Below are 7,097 nucleotides of genomic sequence, written 5' to 3' on the forward strand. Positions count from 1 at the left end.
CTGAATGAGCGAGTTCTCCAAAGACCAGACAGAGGGAATCATTGTCTCCCTGAAGCTCACTCTGGGAACTGGATGAAGACATTCACAAGCGGGAAGCTGTGTGCTTGCAGGAGCCTGGACGTTCATTCTCAGCAGAGCACACGTGGACCCAAATCCACAGGTTCATGAAGCAAAGGGTCTGTGCCCTATTCTCAATCTGGACTCCAGTCCTCTACTCACTATCCTCGCAACTGTTCTTGATTTTGGGCCGAAAGTCCTGGATCTCCTACGCATGGTGAAGCACAAACCGAGCTTCATCACCTTCTCACACTACAACCGTCCCTCCGGATCTGGTGGACATTCTTTTATCAATGATAGTTCAGATGATGGAGAGTCTTCACTGGAGGAGCCCACAGAAAAGGAGAAGATCAATGTAGAGGATGAGAAGACTTCTGCAAACAAAGCTAAGGATGACAAAGATAGTGATGAGGATTGTTTGTAAGGAATGAAATCATGTGTCTTCTATGAGTTAGAAGGACAGCAAAAGCTCTCAAGGACCTAGAGTTGTTATGATGTGATGTTTTAAATCACTGTGAGTTTACATCATTGATGTCTGACTCTTAAAGTCTTTGTGTACTAAATGAAGTTGTATGCTTAGCTGTTCGACTGCCTTTTGTGTTTGTCAGAGAATGACAAAAAGGGAGAAATGTGATGGGAATTTTTCATTTAGTAGTTCATTATAGAATAATTAGTAGTTTGAGTAGTTTTAACTCATACTATTCCAAGTGTCATGAGGTAACCTGTATTCTGTACTTATGTCATGTCATGTGTTACATGAGTTGTGAAATGCATCTTGTGACACCAGCACAGCTGGCAAGTCAATATGGATCTATGGACACTGATGAGTGGTTCAAAGACCACATTCTGGACAAAGTTCTCCGTCTACACAAACAACGGAACAATGCTTTCTGATGACACATCACAAACAACTGTATAAAAAGTCCTTCTCAAGACTGAAGAATTGGTCAGACTCTTAAGGAGTCTGCCCCTATCTGGCCAGATAGTTTGCTCTGAAGCTGTATGTCGGTGATGCGGTCCGCTTGGACACCCTGTTTGCGAGGGCTTTGACTTATTAGACTTTGTCTGTTTACAGTCTGTCTGTAGCGACTGCTAGCCTGTTTTAGGACTCTTTATAGAATAAATTACTAAAAGCGCTGTTAGGAGTTGTATTCTTATTTCTCATCAGGTGATCATAAACTGATTTCCACCACAATGGACACTCAGCTGCAGCTACGTGTGTTCAATGGACTTCTGTTTGATATTCCTTTACCCATCCTCGCCTTCAAGTTCTCTCACTGGGGGGGTGGGGGGGGTGATGGACTGATCCCCTATCGATTAACCCTTGTATGGTCTTCACTTTTGGGACCCTCTGGTATCCCTCGATAACAATAACTTTGACCAATTAATTAATAAAAAAAAAAAACTCGATTGTCATCAACTCGTGGAGACATGTGGACATAATTATGCAAACTTTCACTTGTGCCTTCAGTCATATTTCACAGTTTATTTCATGATTTTCTCATAATTCTTGTTTACATTTTGTTAAAGAATGGAGCCAGTGTCGAAACCTTCCTTGCTGGTGTGGCGCCGGGTCAGCCCTTCCTCCTGTGTGTGGGTCAAAAGAAGAACAGCATCCAAAGATACTACATCATCATTGACCACAAGGCCATCCCTTGCAAGGCACAGACATCCTTGGCAGCTTTCGACGAGCTCTTCAAAGCACACTTCATCTTCAGTGTCAACTACCACAAATCCCTCTTCAACTTCTATACATTCATCCAAACCACAGTTTTTAACATTGATGTGGGAAGTGCCAAGGAAAGTCCCAGAGTCAAGGAGCTCAGAGCGAGATTTTTGCACGACGCTGGATGCAAATATGTTTCTTTGTTATGTCTGTAAGGCACACCACAAAAGTTCTGCATTGCTTTGTCAGCATTTAAGACTCCAGCATGGTCTATATCCTGGAAAGACATAACGTTTAAAATGTGGACAGCCGGGATTAGGGTTGTCACGATACCAGAATTTCAGTAGTCGATACCAATACCTGTGAATTTCCACGATTCTCGATACTAATTCGATACCACAATTTAAAAAAAAAAAACAACAGGACCCATGTACTTTTAAATTCATTAATTTATTGAAAACTGCTTCAAACTGTCAAGTATTTAACACCACTGTGCTTTAAGATCTTTTTGCACAGAATTTAAATTGCAGTACCAGCTGCCAACAGACCTATACTGTTTTTATCCAGTATAAAAACAAACAATACTGTGCTTATAAATATGGTCATAAATAACAACAATAGTCAACTATTTTACATTAAAAAAAGAACAGCAGTGGCCTATAGCCGAGGTGTTTGGCCAGGTTTGACGTGCTTCCTCCTTTGGTCTGAAAACTTCTGAGGCACTTTTTGCATGTCGGCTTGTTTGAATCAAGAAATGCTCCGGATTCATCCGCCTCGAACGCAAAATATTTCCACACGCGACTCTTCGCACCTGTCATGTCGACGAGCCGACGTGTTGTGCTTTCGCTCCCACCTGCTGAAGCCATTTTTTTTGAAGACGGCAAGTTTTCTTCTTCAGCGCCGCTTACTGCTCTGTGCTGCTCACACACGTATACTGCCCCCGTCAGTTCCGCCAAGAATCGACACGGCTCGCCGAGTGAAAAGTTGTATATTCGGTTCTGACGATACCAGAAAAAAGCAAGTATCGAATTATTTTTTTCGTGTCGGCATCGAATTGGTACCGAAGTATCGGTTCTTGTGACAACCCTAGCCGGGATGTTGTTTATCGTTTTGCACCTATTCAGGTTTCAAGAAGCATCTTGTTCATTTACATAGAGATGTTGCTTTGACTAATACTGATGACAATGTGGACACTCAGAATGAAGTTAGTGAGCCCTCAACTTCACAGGCAGTTACAGACTCTCCAACAACTACCGAGCTCTCTGTTGACAATAATCTTGTGTTAAACATGTGTGCTTCTGTTGTAGTACAGTTGCAAGCATCTGGTGTTGCTGAGAGCACAGTCCAAGCAATGGTGGGGTCCATGGAGGATCTTGTAAATGACATTCATACGCAAGCAAGAGAGGCAGTTCTCAGCTGTACTCCAGAAATTCAAGGCACAGATTTTGAAAAGAAGGTGGAAAAGTGTTTTGATCAACTAGAAAATCCGTTCTCAACTTTGAACACGAGTGAAACGACAGAAGTTCTTTGAGGAAAAGTGGGAAATTGTTGAACCTGTTGAATATGTTCTTGGAGTGCGGTTTGATGTTCGCAGGGATCACACAACAGGAACTTACAGTCAGGTCCCTGTAACTGATACATTTGTGTATACACCCATCCTGGGAACTCTTACGTCTATGTTCAAGAACACTGAATTGTGTGAAAGTTTCTTGCAAGCCAAGCATCAAGAAGAAGGAGTTTATAAAGACATATGTGATGGTTCATACTTCAAGAATAGCGTTTTGTTTTCCCAGAACAAACATGCTCTACAAATTCAACTCTATTTTGATGAGTTTGAGACAGCAAATCCCTTAGGTTAAGTTCTGTATTTAATGTAAATGCATACTGTGAAGTGTCAACCACTAATTGGGTGAAGAACTATGGAACAGAATATCAGATTGGTATGTTTGTTTGCACTGGAACAAATATGGAAGATCCTGTTTTCAGAAAGATCAAAAACATTCTTGTACATAATGAGCAAGCATTTATTTTGACATGCAGAGTGGACACTCTTTATTTTGATGATCATTTCAATGCATACTGTATCAGTGAGAGCGCAGATTCACTTTTTGTTTTCCCAGTTAAGGAGTTGATTTATTACAGACCCTATGACAAACAGTTTTGTAATGAGATGTGTGAAAAATATTATATTGTGCCACATTGTCATATCGTGTGACCTGTGTTGGTCATTGTTGGTTATTGCAAAGCCAGTGCTGTTTTTATGTGGTGAGCTTGTTTGAAATAAATACAGATTCAAACTGCAACTTGTGTGGTTTTCTTTGTAAATTATATTATTAGTAGTAGTAGTAGATTTAACACTATCCATAGTGTTAATATAGATTTAACACTATCAATAGTGTTAATATAATCTGAATCTTATTCAGTGTTAAAACAACACAATGATAGTGTTAATTTTTGACACTACACATTAGTGTTAGGAAATTCAACACTGGTGAGTGTTAAATTTCAACTATTGAGTGTTGTTTCAACTCTGTCATGTTTAACACTATCAAAAGTGTTATTTTAACTCGATCTAGTGTGGACCAATATAGACACTTTTAAAGTGTTGAATTTAACTCCCTAGGAGTTGAATTAACACTTCTGAATTTGCAACACTATAGTGTTGCCGGTCTTATGGGTAACCTGCGTATGTGAGGTGAGGTGTGATGGGAAGTGTAGTCCCCGTGGATGTGTGTGGATGTGAGAAGCCGCTGCTCCCTCGCTGCAGCCGGTGAAGTTGATGTACAGATGAGTGTTGTTAGCCAGCAGAAGTGTATTAGATGAGCTCAAGATTACAGCCTCACAAGACTGCAGTGTTCCTGTCCTCTTGTAGACGACTCAATGAAAGCCTCTGGTTGGACGGTGAAGGATCTCTCCTGTCATTCTTCTGGTCGTGTCACCCGGACACTAGAAATGCGGGTCACCAGCTGAACGAGCAAAGGTCACGTTAGCATCCACAGCGTGCTCCCAACTAGGGTTCAGGGCCGATAAGCTGGAAAGGTAACACACCGTAACAACAGTGTTTACGGAGGCTTCTGGTTGGACCTATAACAACACACGCCGACCACAAGGTGGTGCTGTTTCCCTGCTATCTGAAGTTATCTGAGGGCTTTATGACATCTGTAGGATGTATGTTTAGAATAAGTTATAAGGTTGTTTATATATAGAAGTTACTCCAGAGGTCCAAGACTGATTCCATGATGATGTGATGTGAAACTATTTGAATTTGAAAACTGCAGCAAAGTGACTGAGAACAATGATTTTACACGTTTGAGTCCACTCCATGTTTTCAGCTTCTATCATTTCTTACATCCAACATTAAAGACAGAGACCAATCGTAAACGTAGACAGACTATTGACTTTTTATTGGAGGAACTGTTTTGGTGGTCTGATGATGTTCTGTAGATGCTGGAGATGTCTCTTTCAGCTGGCACTTCCCAGAATGCTCTCTGCCAACTGGTCAGCTGGAACAAAAAAACAAACATGACAAAGGTGAACATGTGCTACAATGTGACGTGACGTAGCATGAGTGTTCTTAAACAACGTTAACAAGCGAGGCAAAGGTTAGAGGAAATGTTTCCATGAACTAAGACACGCCCAGCAGACAGTTTGTCACGTACCTGTTTACCAGCGGGGTGCAGACGGCAGCAGCTCTCATAAGCAGAAGTCTGGACACGTCTCTGGAGGAGAGCATCTTCTCTGGAGCTTAGACGCTCTGCTGCTTTGCTGCTGGTGAGGAGACAGACAGACTTCATAGAACTGGACCTGATGGACCTGAAGAGAAAGGACAAGAAGAACAGAAAACACCAGACTTAGAGCAGCAGTGGGGAGCAACGCTAGAATATTCTGGAGGAAACTTACAGTATCTAGAGAGACATTTTAAAGAGGTGTGCTTACATAAAGTCACTGCAACATAATCAAGTTCACATACTTTGATGCCTCGCTGTGCTCGTCCAGGTTCTCTGTGGACACGTCGCTTCCCTCATCTTTCTCATCCTTTGGCTTCTTTATGAATGAAAAAACACATTTCATTGATTTATTAAATTGACTTCATGAAGAAAACAAAGGTAAAGGTATTAGATCAAGCATAATAATAATAATAATAATAATCATAATCATAATAGCAGCATAATACAGTTATTCTTTACCTGGCTCTTCCATGTCAGTATCAAGTCATTGCTTCCCTCGTCTCTCTGGTCTGGTCCTGGGGGTCCTGAGGGTCCTGGGGGTCCTGATGGTCCTGGGGTTCCTCTGGGTCTTCTTGCCAATTCGGGTCCAAGGCAGTGCTGAAACAATCAAATGGATGCTGCATACAACATTAATGTAATTAGTTTCAAGGCCAGGTGCATAAAGAATACAAATCATACATTGTGTAGCTGTCCAACTCACCTTTTGATCCTTCAAGTCAAAATAAGAAGAATAATAGCAGCATACTACAGTTATTCCTGACCTGGTTCTTCCATGTCAGCATCAAGGCATTGGGGTCATTCTGGGTCATTTCATCAAATTTCTGAAATTCTTCCCACCCTGACCATCACAGAATTTCTTGAAAAAATTCTAGTATAGAGACACACTTGTTAATAGGAAAAATCCAAAATATTAGGTCTCTACGGTCGACAGTTTTGTCGTGAAACATCATTGAATGAAGGGTAGTTTAGACGGTTTTTGGCATCATATTCTGAAAAGCCATTTTTAAACAGCAATACCTGGAAAACTATCTCACCTGTGGCCTTCAAAATTTCTACAGTGTATATCCGTTACTAATAGCCTCCAGACATGGAATATCAGGGGTGTAGCTCAATGATAACCTAGTATGGTAGGTACTTAAAATGAAGCTTGTCAAAATGGGGTAGCAAATTTGAAGAGTGGCTGAGCTCCCATTTTTGCAGATAAAAGACTTCTATCACTTCTGCCTCTATCTCTGGTGTTAGCTTAAACATTCTACAAAATATGGTTTCTCTCAGATGATTAGTTTCACGGATATTAAAGGTTGTATCAGCGATTCTGGGCCGAAACATAAATGATCACATTCATCTGTTTTTACCTCACGATCCGCTAGCTGCCCGCCCCATAAGCAGGCCCTCAAAAAACCGCGTCTCTCTAGGTAGCCTCGGTTCCGAGATCGCACACAAAAACAAATGGTACTACCAACACCTCAAAAGCCAAATAAACAGTGTTCCAACCAATCACAGACAAGGGGTGGGTGGCACGTTCATGAAAATGCGCGTCCATGATCATTTTCAAAACACGGGAGGGAGGGGCTAGCTGGCTCTGTTTGTTTTGGATCTCGCAACGGAAGTGAGGGCAACCAGAATCGCTGATACAACCTTTAAGG

The sequence above is a fragment of the Eutrigla gurnardus genome, assembly GCF_963514095.1.
Source record: "Eutrigla gurnardus genome assembly, chromosome: 18".
Lineage (NCBI taxonomy): Eukaryota > Metazoa > Chordata > Actinopteri > Perciformes > Triglidae > Eutrigla > Eutrigla gurnardus.